General features: G+C 44.5%; 1 protein-coding gene across 1 annotated transcript in view; it reads left to right on the forward strand.

Moving 5' to 3' along the window:
* The window catches only part of FRMPD4 (FERM and PDZ domain containing 4), a 535,991-nt gene that overhangs the window by 362,561 nt on the left and 158,081 nt on the right, over positions 1 to 15,349 (forward strand). The window lies entirely within an intron of this gene.

Genomic DNA, 15,349 nt, shown 5'->3' on the forward strand with positions numbered 1-15,349 from the left:
GTGCACAGTGGCATTTTTTTTCTTCCACCCCCCCAATGGCATCTTCTGGCTGGTATCCAGTAAGCCAGGCATTAAATCAATTATCAAAAATGGAAAGCAACTCCCCTCTCTCACTAATTTTTCTTGTTTGGGCAAACATCGTTATATTTTATATGTTGCTTATGTTACAACATGAAGGGTTTCTTTTTGTGTTAATGAATTAATACCTAATTTTTAATGTCGCAGTTTTTTTTATTTCCAACGTGGTTAAACATCAAAGGCTATGATCCATGGAGACAAAAGCGCTTTGAGGCCCCCCGCAGGTCTTAAGCAGGAAAAGGGGTGCTGAGAGCAAGGGTGGAAGAAGCGCCTCGCTAAAGAATGAGCAGATTCTGCTGGGCGCATGTGGGCAGATCAAGATCAGACCAAACTCCAGGCGCCCGAAGCCTGGCGGAGCCTTTTAAATACACATTGAAAGGTAGAGAGAAGGCTCGGGGCTGGGATTCATTAATATCTTCAACCCGCTAAATGCCACGGAGAAATGAGGGTGCCCTCCGACACTCTCCTGTCTCCTGAGGGGTCTCATTAAACAAGAAATCTGTGAAGAGTCTCCAGTCCTGACAGCTTTTGTGTCCTCACCTTCTGCCAACTTCTCCAGAGCAGCTCTGATTGCGGGAGAGGGACTACGGTCCCCTTGCTGTCTGGCTGTCCTCCCCGCCAACCATTGTTCCCGGCTGGGAGTGACAGATCCAGGAGGGCCCTTTCGTGACCCTGTTAGTAGAGAATGCGTGTGCTTGCATGAGCATTGAAGGCCAGAAGACATGGAAAACGCTCTTGGAGGCTGGATCATTAGAATTTACCATCAGTCTTTCCGTGAATGTTAGTTCCACTATCCTTTCATTTGCCTCATTTGTTGAGTAGGCTGTTCAAACTGCCCAGGAAACTAAGATCATCTCATTGGAAGAATTCACCGCGTTTTCGTCCCTTTCTGTCTGGAGGAAGGAAATGTGTAGGAGAGGGCAGTGACTCAGGTCAGTTTAATAAACTGTGTCACCCGGGCAGGTCTCTGGGGGACCCGGGATGCCTGAATTCCATGACCGCTGTCACTTTAAGCCTCTGCTTCCTGCTGCAGGGTAACTCCATGGACCTGTCTTAAGATATCTGCTGAATTCTAAGCCCCTTAAGGAAAGGAATCATGCTCATTCATCATCCTTCTATTTCCGAATTTTTTTTATTGATTTCAGAGAGGAAGGGAGAGAGAGAGAGAGAGAGAAACATCAGTGATGAGAGAGAGTCATGGGTCGGCTGCCTCCTGCACGCCCCCCACCAGGGATGGAGCCTGCAACCTAGGCATGTGCCCCTGACTGGAATCGAACCAGGGACCCTTCAGTCTGCAGGCCGACGCTCTGTCCACTGAGCCAAACCAGCCAGGGCCATCATTCTTCTATTTCAGAAGCAAAAGCTTCATACCTAGTGGGCGCTCAGAACATGCTTATTAGTTATCGGGGAGAGTTGATACTTTCATTTTAATCCACAGCAGTCCGTGCCTCCCAGGCCTTGTGTCAGGCGCTGGGTTTCTAAAATAAATCACAAAAAAGCCATCTCTCTCTCCTGGAGAATGCGACCATTCAGGAGAAGCGACGAGACCCTTATTGCCGGGAGCCGGTCCATCCTTGCTGTTTCAAGGGACCTGGCATATATGGCATACTGTTCTTAATATGTTTGCTCACCTTCTTGGCACTATGTGTTTTAACCAAGGTCACCTCTCTGAGAAAGGTTGTTTCCCCAGGTAGGGATTTCCCCCTGAAGTTAGGGAGGGAATAAAACCCCTTAACTAAGTGCCAGGCGGGTAATTAATCACTTTAACTACGAACAATCATGCTTAAGCTACATAATCTTTACTCCCTGGAATGGAGATAAGAAACGCCCTAACCTTTGGAATAGAGATTGATAGGATTGGAATCAACTGGTATAAATACAGATGTAACAAGACAACAGAACCTACAGAACCTAGACACAGAACCTACACAGAACGCTGCCTCTGTGTCATTCCTTCTTCACCGACTCCATCCACACCTTTGGGGACCCCTGGACCTGCTGGGGTTGGATCCCAGCACCTTATGTGGACAACTGGCCCGTGAGCTAACTGTGATGAGTGCCGAGGGACAAAGTGGTCAGTGGGACCTTCTTTAGATGACGTTTGAAGAGACATTCCGCCAGGAGAGGGCTCTGTGGACTAAGAGATGAGAGAGTGTGGGGTGCCTGAAGCCATGAAGCTCGGCCATCGCTGAGGTGCTAGGATGAGTGAGGAAGAGGGAGGGAGTTAGTGGTCTTTTATACCCAGCACAACATAGGAGAGCCACGTGGGTGAGTGAGGGCTGCCCACGCCCTGGTGGCTTTGGTGATGCCCATGAGATGAGAATGCATGGAGACCGGCCAAGGGTATGCCTCCGTGACTAGTCTTGGGTATTTCTTAGCCATGGTGTGAAGTCAGTGATGATCAGAGCTAAGTTAAGGCACATCTTTTTGAGATGATCATCGTATTGAACTAACAGACTCACACAAAATCCCAAACTGATGTAAATATGTAGTTATAAAGTCTATCTCTATCTATTTTATAATTGTGTGTCTCTACCTAATATATATTTAGATATATAAATACATATGGATATGGAGAGTGTGTGTTTATCACTGCTTCTTCTTTAAAAAATTCTTTATTGTTTAAAGTATTACATGAGTCTCCTTTTTCCCCCATTGACGTCTTTCCGGCCAGCCCCCACCACCCCCAAGCACAAGTCCTCACCCCCCCACCCCCCTAGTGTCTGTGTCCATTGTTTTTGCTCATACGCATGCCTACAAGTCCTTTGGTTGATCTCTTGCCCCCCCCCCCCCCACACACACACCCCGCCTTTCCTGATAGGTTGTACAGTCTATTCGATTTTTGTTCTGGTTCTATTTTTGTTCATCAGTTTATGTTGTTCATTATATTCCACAATGAGTGAAATCATGTGTATATCACTGCTTCTTGATCTGTTTTTCATACCCCTCCCTGCCCCCTCCCCCCCACATACACACAAGGGGCCATTTTAGATTTTTTAAATATATTTTTTATTGATTACAGAGAGGGAGAGGGGGGGAGAGCGAGAAACATCAGTGATGGAAGAGAATCATTGATGGGCTGCCTCCTGCGCGCCCCACACTGGGGGGTCGAGCCTGCAACCTGGGCATGTACCCTTGACTGGAATCGAACCCGGAACACCTCACTCCACAGGCTGACACTCTATCCACTGAGCCAAACCAGCTAGGGCTAGATATTTTTTTAATTGCCTCTTCATGAAATTTCAATACTACAGATATTGCATCTAAGTTTATGTACTGTATGTGTACCTGTGCTTTATGTAATGAAAAGAGTAAGATTTTTGTGCCCCAACTCCCACTCCCCCCCCATCCCTCTAGAACATCGGTTCTCAACCTGTGGGTCGAGACCCCTTTGGGGGTCGAACGACCCTTTCACAGGGGTCGCCTAAGACCATTGGAAAACACATATATAATTACATATTGCTTTTGTGATGAATCACTATGCTTTAATTATGTTCAATTTTTAACAATGAAATTGGGGGTCACCACAACATGAGGAACTGCATTAAAGGGTCGCGGCATTAGGAAGGTTGAGAACCACTGCTCTAGAACCAACTTTTACCTCTTGGAAGGCATGTCACTTCCATTTAGAATACATTGTCTATATCTATATGTGTGTGTGGGCATGTGGGTGTCACCTCACTGGAAGGAAGAGTGAAGATCCCAAATCAGATGCTATTTATTCATTCACAGTGGGAAGTGTAAGTTTCCGAAGGAATGAATATTCCCATCTTTCATCCAACTACCAGGAAAATTGAAGTAGTAAATTGGGAGGGAAAAAACTGCTTCGAGAGCATTGAGTCAAAAGCAAATAAATTGGATAGTCACGGAAATATTTCATCCAAAGTATAGAAATGCCTGATGAACTATTCTTCACTCTAACACATAAAACCTGACTTTAGTGAAGAATTATATCCAACTCGATAATAGATGAAATATTTCTCTTGGATAATGCTGACTGAAGTCTCAAAATATGATTTTTTCATCCTGTTTTTTTTTTTTTGGTACACCCTTCAGATCACTCTTCCAATTTCTGATAATACAGTGATTGTCTCATACTTGTTACAAGGAGTAGTTGATGGCCCTCGAAAACCATCTTAGTTTCTTAATTGGATTAGACTGCAGACTCTAGTCTCATCAGGGACGTATTTTGAAGCCATTTACTAAGGAGAGTTACTTCAGCAGATCCATTATGTGTTGTTTTGAGTAGTTTCCTCTTCAGGGCAACCTCTTCCTGACCTTGTGGCCAAATCCTTGTGGTCCCCAGTGAGGCACACGTGCAGTGATCATGAGTCAGGGATTAGACTACGCTTGCTCTGTTCAATCTTGCAGCTGATGGTTAGCTCTACAACTTCATCATCTACTACTATACATATAAAAGCCTAATATGCAAATTGTTCCCTGGGGAGTTGGACTGGGAGACCGGGAGTTTGATAGTTCGATATGATGTGTGCTGACCACCAGGGGGCAGTGCAGAATGAAGGAAGGTCCTGGCTGGCAGCCGGAAGGCCCTGGCTGGCAGCCAGAAGGCCCAATTGGCCCTGATCACCATCCAGGCCCAGGGATCCTACCCATGCACCATTTTCATGCACTGGACCTCTAGTTATATAATAATGCTTTTGAAAGAGAGAGAGAGAGAGAGAGAGAGAGAGAGAGAGAGAGAGAGAGAGAGATCGCTGGATTTTTACAGGCACAAATCAGTTTTGCATCTATCAAGAGCTGAATAATGAGTTAGTGCATTGGTCAGCAAACTCATTAGTCAACAGAGCCAAATACCAACAGTACAACGATTGAAATTTCTTTTGAGAGCCACATTTTTTAAACTTAAACTATATAGGTAGGCACATTGTTATTAACTTAATTAGAGTACTCCTAAGGCTTAGGAAGAGCCACAGTTAAGGGTCCAAAGAGCCACATGTGGCTCGCGAGCCACAGTTTGCCGACCACGGAGTTAGTGCCTTCTCTAAAATTTTTATTGGACAGACAAGTTGAATCCAGGTTCCTTCAAGAATGCTTCATTATAGTTCCAAAATATTCCCAATAAACAGAAGAAAACTCAAAATGCTTTCTTATTATAGGCTTCAGAAATAGATGGTGGTGAAAAGAGAGATGTTGACACTAAGAAATAAAATGTCTCTGGGACAGTAAAATAAAACTTTATTCCATTAGAATGAAAGCTATTTGAACTAGTAAAATGTTCAAATTTTAGATTTGTTTAAAAATAAAAATGGGTTTCCATTTCCAGTATGGCCAAAGAAATTCCCACCAGGCTGCCTCTCTTCAATATAATGACTAAACTCTGGATAAAATGTTTTAAAATTTTAAACACCTGTCACAAGACATTGGAAAATGACTAATGGTTGGCAGATTCTCTAAGGCAGTGGTTCTCAACCTTGGCTGCACATGAGAATCACCTGGGAATCTTTTTAAAATCCTGATTTCTGGGGTGTGGCCACAACATTAGTAACAAAGAAACAGAATTTCCGGAGGATGAGGCCCAGAAATCAGGATTTTAAAAAGATTCCCAGGTGATTCTAATGTGCAGCCAAGGCTGAGAACCATTGCTCTAGGGCAGTGGTCGGCAAACTGGCTCAGCAAACCGCGGCTCGTGAGCCACATGCGGCTCTTTGGCCCCTTAAGTGTGGCTCTTCCACAAAATACCGGCTCTTCCACAAAATACCGGCTCTTCCACAAAATACCGACTTCTGCGCCTGGGCCACGAAGTTTCAATCGTACTGTACGTGCGTGCCCCCATGTGGTATTTTGTGGAAGAGCCACACTCAAGGGGCCAAAGAGCCCCATGTGGCTCGCGAGGCGCGGTTTGCCGACCATAGCTCTAGGGGATTTGATACTTAGCATGGCAAGGGGTAAGTTTGTCAGCTTTTATGGCTTTTAATGTCACAGTTGGCACCATGTCAAGTGGCTAGAATTCCAACAGAAAACTTACAGTCTTTCTGGCTTAAAGAACAAGAAGGCAGAGTTTGGGGCAACCAGTACTGATAGAAAGTAAAGGAGGGGATCTCATGAAGGAAAAAGCCAAAGGAGATGTACCCTTTATTCTCTGCATACACTCCACCCGAAATCTCTGGCTGACTCCGGAACCATGTATGTGTGGTGCCTGGTACATAGAAGACTCTCAAAATAGATGATCAATTATTGTCATATGTTTGTACTTCAGGAAGAGCCTATCATGGTATCCGGTGCAGTAGAGGCATCCAGGAAATATTGGCTCCATTGTGGAAGGAGAAACCAAAGGCCAGGTGCTAGTTAGTGCCAAAGCCCAGCTCCCTCACACCGCATGCTGTGACCGCCCTGTTCTTCCATGTTGTCAGAGCCAACATTCGATTAAACACTGGAGAACTGCCTTTGGCCAGATGCTCAAACAGCTACAAACCCACCTGGAGGCTATGCCCAATCCCTTAGAACCTCCACCAGCTGGTTCCAAGACAGCCACCTTTCAATCTCAACCACTCTTTTTAAAAATATATTTATGTTTATTGATTTCGGAGTGGAAAGGAAAGGGAGAGAGAGTGAGAAACATCAATGATGAGAAAGAATCATTGATCGGCTGTCTTCTGCATGTCTCCTACTGGGGATCGAGCCTGCAACCAGGCATGTGCCCTGACCGGCAATGGTCCTGTGACCTCCTGGTTCATAGGTCAACACTCAACCACTGAGCCACACCGGCCAGGTCAACCACTCTTGAAGCTTGTGCTTTGCTATCATTGAACACGGGAAGTATGAATCCACTGCCAAGGTCATAGCCTATGGTTCTTCAAAATAAGTGACATCTTTAGTATCTGATGCTTGCATCTTGAGGGCACTGCTATTATTATTTACTAAAGGCCCGGTGCATTGAATCATGCACTGGTGGGGTCCCTTGGCCTGGCCTGCGCCCTGTCACAATCAGGGACCCCTCAGGAAATGTCGGACTTTCGGTTTCAGCCCGATCCCTGCAGGCCAGGCTGAAGGACCCTACCAGTGCCTGAATCTGCACCGGGCCTCTAGTATGCATATAAGATCTTTGATTAATCTCTTCCCGCCCTTCCCCCTCACCCCTTCCCCTCTCTCTCTGAGATTCATCAATCTCTTCCATGTTTCCATGCCTATGCATTGAGCATCTGCCCCCTGGTGGTCAGTGCACATCATAGCTACTAGTCATATGGTCAAATCGTTGAAAAGTCGCTTAGACTTTTATATACTAGTATATAGATTGCAGAGTTAAATATTCATCGGCGCTGGTTGCTGACTGCACGGTTTGATCTGGACAGGGGCCTACCTTTTTTCATTTACCTACTGAAGTTCTCAGCCAGAGCATGCATTCATAAGCTTTAGCTGTCCCTTGTTTGCTCACTGATACTCAGAAGTCTGAGGACCAGAAGCTAATTCTGCAGCAATGAGTTGCCTGCCCAGAATCACAAACACTATTTAGCAGACCAAGAACATTCCCAAACATTGCCGGACCTTCCCCTAGCAGGTGGGATTCATGTTCTCTTCCTTGTTTCAGATTCTTCCTTCATGGATGCCCTTCCTCTCCCTTCTTCTTCCTACTCCCTTCTTGGAAAAGATCCTATGAATAATGGTTAGGGAAATTTCACACTTATACTCTGCAAGGGAGCTCACATTTCTCTTTAATATTATCCTTCCTCCCAGGCGATGCCCCATGAGGGATTTTCTGGGAGAAAATTAGCCCCTCAAAAGAAATATTTTAATGCATTTTTTTTATGCTAAAGTACACATAATCTAAAATAGACCATTAGTGACATTTAGTGCATTCATAATGTTACAGCTAAGACTCTGTGCCCAGTTCCATTGTGTGGGTGTGTTTCCCTCCACCACCAAGCAATTATTCGACACCAGCTGGGTGGACTACAATTCAACTCAGATCTTTTGTTGTTGTTGTTGTTGCTGTGAGTCCTCTAACAATATCCCGAGGATATTTTTTCCATTGATTTTTAGAGAGAGTGGAAGAAAAAGGGAAAGACGGAGAGAAACATCTATGTGAGAGAAACACATTGATTGGTTGCCTCATAGAGACTCGTCCCGGGCCTGGGCCAGGAAGCAGCCTACAACCAAGGTATGTGCCCTTGACCGTGACCGTGACTGGAATCAAACCTGGAACCCTTTGGTCTGCAGGCTGACACTCTATCCACTGGGCCAAACTGGCTAGGGCTCAGCTCAAATCTTGGAGATAGCATCAGATCTCACAGATCCCACATGACTGCTCCCTGCCCCCCGCACACTTCAGTTGCTAGTCACAAACTTAGGTTGTTACCTATACTTCTGACCAAGTGGTTATAGACCGAGATTCCAACAAATCCCTCCTTGGGTTCAATTAATTTGCCAGGACAGATCACAGAACTCAGAGAATGGTTTTACTTACTAGATTACCAGTTTATTTATGTAAAGGACTAGAGGCCCAGTGCACGAAATTGTGCACAGGTGTAGTCCGGCAGACCCATCCTGATTGGGGTAGGGGTGGTGATCATGGTGGAGCCAGCCAGTGGGAGGGGCCACAGGCAGTTGGCCGGCTGGCCCTGCCCCCTGGTCAAACTCCCAGTTGAACTCCCAGTCAAATTCCAGGTCGAGGGGACAATTTGCATATTAGCCTTTTATTATATAGGATATAACTCGGGAACAGACTGAAGAGAGGCGCAGGGAAGGGTATGAAGAAAGCACGCAGAGCAAGCCACTCCCAAATCTCCACGTGTTCGCTACCCTGCAAGCTCTCCAGAGCCTGTCCTTTTGGGGTTTTATAGAGGCTGTTACATAGGCATGAGTGATTCAGTCACTGGATATTGGTGGTTGATTCAACCTCCAGCCCCTCTCCTGTCCCCAGAGGTCAGGGACTGGGACCTAAAGTTCCAACCCTCTTATCACATGGCTATGCTCTTGTTCTGTTAATAAGGTGGCTTTCCAAAAAAAAAAAAAACAACAACCAACAACTCTAAAAATAGGGGGCTGGTTGCCAAGATACCACCCCTGCCCCTAGCAGCCCCAAATGTATTCTCTGTGTCTGTGGGTTTGCCTATTCCGGATGTTTCGTGTAAATGGAGTTGTACAATGTATCGCCTTTTGTAATTGGCTTCTTTCATTTAGCATAATGTTTTTGAGGCTCATCTGTATTGTCCCCTGAATCAGTACTTCATTCATTTTTATGGCTGGGTAATATTCCATCATATGTGTATGTGGGTATGTATGTGCATTTTTGGAAATCATTTATCTTCAGCTTTTCTAGCATAATGGCTTTTCCCAAGTCAATATCATCCAAATATTTGGTTGAAGACACATGGAAGTAATTTAGACTATTTTCTGCGTGTAGTCAGATTATTTTCATAATGCACACAGGCGTTTTAGGCTCACCAATATTTAATAGGTTGGAACGTTAGAAGCTTTGAAAAAAATGCCATCCACTTTGTTTTCAATTAAGCTAAAGCCTAATGTATTTTTCTCCCTTTAGGCCAAAACCAGGTGTTTTCATGGAAACTTCCATTGTCTAATGATAACGTTTATGAAAACAGCCATGCAATTATCTTTCCAGAGGATCACACCGCTGTTCATTCAGCTGCCCCATCACAAATTCTCAGGACTCAGGGAGCACACGCGGTGAGAAACCCAGGCTCACAGGTGTGAGAAATCTCACATCTCCACAGATCTGAACTTGAACAAGTGCTACATTCTGTTTTGCAAGAATAGTCACACACAGAAAATGTTTATTGTGTCGTGTAGTCCAAGTTAGGTAAGAAGTCTTAGCAATTGTGTTCTTATCTAACTCCCTAATTTGATACCAGAAAAGACGTGTTGAAACTCTTTACCCAACCCCCAGTGTTTTACGCTTTCAACATATTGAATGCTTCTGAGACCCGCCTAGGAAAAGTGAATTCTGGCCGTTCCAGGCTTCATGTGCTTCGTAATCGTGCCTGATTTGATCATGCCAAGAAAACAATCCTTACAGCATAACATTTCCAAGGCAGCCCTTTTCAGAAAAGGGGCGTTCGATTTATTTCCAGATGTTTCTGCCCAGCATTTGCTTTCCCTCGCCCTACACCCCGATTTCACGGTTGAACAGTGTGAAGCTCCAGAGCAAAAATGCACCCACTGATTCCTCCCACCTGCCACCTTCCCTTTTCAGGGTTCCCCTTGAGACATCATGCAAGCCTGCTCTGCATAACGATCATGGGAGACTTTCGGCAATGAAATGATAAAATGCGGTTTACCAGTAGGCTCCAGTGTGTACCCGAGGCCTGCTGTGGGCTGAGGCCACCGTGATGGCTTTGTGTTATCCTTCACCCTGCATTTGTGGGGGATACATACAAGCAATTCATTTGCAATAGACATTAGGTCTCTAGGGGAATCCTTTTTTGTTTTTTAATTTCAGGAGAGAAGACAATTTCTTAAATTGAAGAAATGACGGAGCACTTTCATCTGACTGCCTCTTTGATGAGGGATTAATAGATATGCTCACAAACTTTAATAAGTGATAATTATCCACTTTACGTTTCGAGTTTTGCCTTTAAAATATTTCTCAAAGCTTTTATGATCACTTTTCCATTACCTGTATAAAAGGCCTGTTATTCATCACGTATTTCTAAAGCCTGAAATGAGCCTTACCAAAGTGTGTAATCTTGGTTTACAATCTTCATTTATAGTCTTTCTATTCCAATTAGATAAAGCGAAGTTGTCTATACCAAGTTTAAAACTGAAACAATGGTTCTAAAATTTCAAGTGGAGAATAACATTTCTGGGTTTTTTTTGTGAAACTCCATAGATTACTATTAAATTAAACTTAAAAAACTGCCGAAACTGGTTTGGCTCAGTGGATAGAGCGTCGGCTTGCGGACTGAAGGGTCCCAGGTTCGATTCCGGTCAAGGGCATGTACCTGGGTTGCGGGCACATCTCCAGTAGGAGATGTGCAGGAGGCAGCTGATCGATGTTTCTCTCTCATAGATGTTTCTAGCTCTCTATCTCTCTCCCTTCCTCTCTGTAAAAAATCAATAAAATATATTTTTTTAAAAAAACAAAACTGAATAGAGCCCAGGTGGCATGGCTCAGTGTTGGAGTATCGACCTATGAACCAGGTTCGATTCCAGGTCAGCGCAGATGGTCAGGTTGTAGGCTGGATCCCCAGTCGGGGGGTGTGCAAGGACAGCCAATCAATGATTCTCTCTCATCCTTGATGTTTCTACCTCTTTCTCCCTCTTCCTTCCTCTCTGAAATCAATAAAAATATATTTATTTAAAAAAATTGAATTGATAAGTTTGGCTAAGTTATATCTATATTTTCCAAGCATTCTTTGTACAGCAACTCCATACCACACAATGCGACAGAGAGTGAAAGTAGAGATACTCAACCTTCAAGTACTTCTGAATCTAATGGTACTCATTTATAAAACTGCCAAGGTCATGCATTTAATAGTGATTTACCTGGACAAATCCTCCAGCGATGAGATGATGTTGATGAGATGATGTTGATGAGATGATGTTGATGAGATGATGTTGTGACTCCTAGTGGGTTGGTCTGACCATGCTTATTGGTTCTGCTTGCTGGATTCATAGCTGAGTCACCTCCTTAATCGCTTCACACGGGCCTTGAAAAGGAACCTTAAGAAAAACATAACCCCCTGTCCTATCCTATATAATAAAAGGGTAATATGCAAATTGACTGAGCAGCGGAAAGATCGGTCGCTATGACGTGCACTGACCACCAGGGGGCAGATGCTTAAAGCAGGAGCTGATCACTGAGGACAAGAGCTGACATCCATTCCCAGCCTCACCCTAGCCCAGTGGTTCTCAGCCTTGGCTGCACATGAGAATCACCTGGGGATCTTTGTAAAATCCTGATTTCTGGGCCTCATCCTCCGGAAATTCTGTTTCTTTGTGATGGGGTGGGGCCACAACATTAGTCACAAAAAAAACAGAATTTCCGGAGGATGAGGCCCAGAAATCAGGATTTTACAAAGATCCCCAGGTGATTCTCATGTGCAGCCCAGGTTGAGAACCACTGCCTTAAGTGCTTACAAACTTTCCCAGGCGCCCTCGCAACTGGTTGAGTTGAACTGGCGGTCTGTCTGCTCGCCTGTCGTCTGTAGGTCCCGGGCTCTGGAAGCCCGGCGTGGCAGGTTTCAGGTACCTTCTGTTTCTGTTCTGCTTTTGTTTCTGTTTGTGGGTGTTTAAAAACTCAAAAAGCATGGGCAATGCACTGGCAGCTCCGCCTGGCAGCCTGAGCCCAACTGGGGGTTTCCTGGTAACAATTTTAAATAACAGATCATGCTTTTCTTTCCTTTTTCTTCGACTGTAAACAGCATGTCCTGATTCTAGTAATTTCCACGTAGTAAGAGGAAAACGTAATTCATGAGCCCCTCTTGATTACTTTTTCTTCCCCTTCCGTTTCCCAGCTTGCGTCTTCCATATTTTGTCTTTAATATGACAATAGTTGAAAACATTTACAATTGCTCCGTTTCCATTTCTGAGTCTTTTGTGCTTCCGCTATAGGTTGATAATAGAGCTTAAAACTCACTAAAGCGTTTTTATTTTTATTACTAAGAAAATATTGGTCATAGTAGAACCAGTTATTGCTGCTTATACTGCCCCTCTTTTAAACTTTTTGTTTTTCTAGTAGTTTCTTATTGTTACTTATTTTTCCCCTGGCAAGTCCTGTCCAAATGCTTGGCTCGTCTGGAGAGTAATGTCAAATTCTGGAACCACCCTCTTTCCCAGGCACCTCCCTTCTCGTTTCCTCCTCCCGTTCTAATCTGGATGGATGACTAACTGGGCCACTACAGAACTATCATCCTATGACTTTGCTCCTCTCTTATCCCATGTTGAATCCACTTTTCCTTGATCTCATGCCTTTCTGTCCCAATTATGCCCCAATTAATTACTTGTCTCCCTAGATTTAGTGGGACATACGCAGGTGACTAGGGGTCAGCAATAACGGCCTATACCCTGGTACTTCAATGTCTAGATCAGCCGTGGGCAAACTACGGCCCACGAAAATGAATAAAACTAAAAAAAAAAAAAAAAAAGACCGTACCCTTTTATGTAATGATGTTTACGTTGAATTTATATTAGTTCACACAAACACTCCATCCATGCTTTTGTTCCGGCCCTCCGGTCCAGTTGAAGAACCCATTGTGGCCCTCGAGTCAAAAAGTTTGCCCACCCCTGGGCTAGACAGTTGAGCCGAACCAGAACACATGAACACACAAGACAGAATTAATATGCAATCACACAAGGTTTATTTACCTATTCCTAGTGGGTCCTAGGCTCCGGCCAAGGTCACCCAGCGATGCACACTGAAAGTCGGAAGAGGAAGATGAAGATGGAGACAGACAGGCAGCCGCAGTTGGTTCAGGCTCGCACAGCAGAGCAGTCAGGGGCTTGTCTCACGGAGCAACGTGGAGTCTTCCTCTTATCAGGCAGGAGACATGGACTGACGAAGGCCCGGTGCTTATACAGCCGGTAGTAAACAACTTGTGCCTTATCAGTGTGGGCCAGACGGTGTGTCTTATGCTAGGGGCAGGGCCTTTACACTTTAAGGGCTTAGGGCGTTTACATCAAGATAGTGGGGTGCTCACCATGTTTATAACATTTGGAAGTTACAGAGTATTGGGGTCTCCACACAGCAAACATTCCACACATTAATCATTTCACGCATTAGAGGGGTTTCCTTATGACCATAACATTATGACACTTTCTCTCTTGATTTTGTTGGAGCACATCCTCAGATAACTTGCTTAGAAAAGATGTGTAGGAAGTAGACTTTCTAAATCAGGGGTCCTCAAACTTTTTAAACAGGGGGCCAGTTCACTGTCCCTCAGACCGTTGGAGGGCCGGACTATAGTTTAAAAAAAAACTATGAACAAATTCCTATGCACACTGCACATATCTTATTTTGAAGTAAAAAAACAAAACGGAACAAATACAATATTTGTATTTGCATGTGGCCCGCGGGCCAGAGTTTGAGGACCCCTGTCACATGTTTGCATGTCTGGACATGTCCTTATTTTACCCTCCCACTTGGCAAAGAAGTCTAGCTTGAAAATTCTTTTTTTGCAGAAGGTTTAAGTCCATTTACATGGCCTTCAGGCCTCCAGGCCTGCAGTCAGATAATGACCTGATTCTCTGTCGTTTCTTTTCGATGTATCTTTTCTCTCTGTAGCTTTAAAGATCATTTCTGTGTCCCGAGTGGATTCAGATTAGCCTGTGATGCCTCCAGGTTAAAGGGTCTCAGGCTGAATCCTCAGATCATTCAGCTCAGTAACTGTTCAGATTCATGTATTTGATAATTCCTTCCTCCCTCTCTTGGCTATTTTAGAATTTCTTTATCAACTGCATGTTGGATCTTCTGAATGGACCATCTGCACTTTTTTAAAGTTTCTCTTATATTTCGAACATGTGTCTTTTATTCAACTTTCTGTAAGATTTTAAAAATTTTATCCCTCAAACTTTCTATTGAATTGAATATGTCATTATATATTTAATTTCCAAGAGTACTGCCTCATTCTCACTTTTCTTTCCTCTCCCCTCCCCCTTGTCTCCCCCCCCCCCCCCCCCCCGCCCAATATGACTGTAGTGCTCATCCTTGGGCATATAGCTATACCAATTTATCTTGTAGGACACAGGTCTAGAAAGAAAACTGCTAAGACACATAACATATGCATTTAAATTCTGAGAGCTTATGATGGCCCTTCAGAAGCAGGTTGCACCCCCTTACACTTTTATTTCAAAGGGGAAAAAGTGGCAAGCGAGTGTTTTTCTTTTTTATTTATGAATGAGAATGAGTGTCATAAAACTTTATTGGCCATTTATATTATTTTCATCTATGTGCCTGGTCGTGTACTTTATCATTTTAAAATTAGGTTATCTTTCTTTTTTGAGTTGTACAAGCTCTGTATTCTATCTAGAGGCTCGGTGCATGAAATTCGTGCTGGGGGGTGGGGGGCGTCCCTCAGCCTGGCCTTGCCCTCTTGCAGTCCTGGACCCCTCTGGGGATAGCCAGCACTCAGATCCCTTGCTCCTTACCACCCACCTGCTTGCTCTCGCCACCGCTGCTGCACTTGCCAGCCGTGAGTCCGGCTTCTGGCTGAGCGGCGCTCCCCTCATGGGAGCTCACTGACTACGAGGGGGCAGCTCCTGCATTGAGTGTCTAGACAGCCCCTGGGTGGTCAGTGTGCAACACAGCGACCAGTCATTCCAGTTGTTCTACTATAACAGTCGCTTAGGCTTTTAT

This window comes from Myotis nattereri (genome assembly GCF_964212035.1).
Source record: "Myotis nattereri genome assembly, chromosome: X".
Taxonomy (NCBI): Eukaryota; Metazoa; Chordata; class Mammalia; order Chiroptera; family Vespertilionidae; genus Myotis; species Myotis nattereri.